Here is a 703-nt window from a genome sequence, read left to right as displayed (position 1 = left end):
TTCTACATTTTTCAACTTACTATGTATCAGTTGCTCAGCTCTCTTTCCTCATGTGAACTTTCTGATTTAAGATTTCATATATTCACACATGTATTGTTTCTTGTTTCAAACATGTTGATTTATCTCCCTTTCACATGCGATGTATCTGTACAGTATTTAATATTAACATCCATGACACACATTTTGACAACTTGCTAACTCTGAATCCTTCTCCAAGAGACTTCTTTCCACGATTTGGAACTGGAATTGGAATTGGAATTGGACTTTTCATGTTAAGACGAAGATGTCTCAGCGTGATGGACCAAACCTCCTCTGATTATAGTGTTGTTTTACTCTGTCAGTGCGTTTTAGTCTTAAGCAATGGTACAAGTGTACCAGTGTGTGTGTGTGTGTGTGTGTGTGTGTGTGTGTGTGTGTGTGTGTGTGTGTGCGCATGTGTGTGCATGCACGTATGCTTATTTACTTTAGTCAGAGGTTAGGGTTAAAATCATTACAATGTAACAGCATCTTTCCATCTCAACAGGGTCATCACGCTTACATGTTTAACCATCCTTTTCTTTTTATCTTTCATATTCACCTGTCATTTACTGTTTTGACACAACACTCCCCTGTAACCTTTATGACTGACCTACATGTGTCAGAAGAAGAAGACGGTGGTTTGTTTTTTGGGCTCTCTGTTTCTCTAGTGACGGGGGTTGACTTA

This window comes from Chanos chanos, chromosome 1 (genome assembly GCF_902362185.1).
Source record: "Chanos chanos chromosome 1, fChaCha1.1, whole genome shotgun sequence".
Classification (NCBI taxonomy): Eukaryota; Metazoa; Chordata; class Actinopteri; order Gonorynchiformes; family Chanidae; genus Chanos; species Chanos chanos.
The sequence above is the reverse complement of the archived record's forward strand: the minus strand, read 5'-3'. Positions refer to the sequence as shown.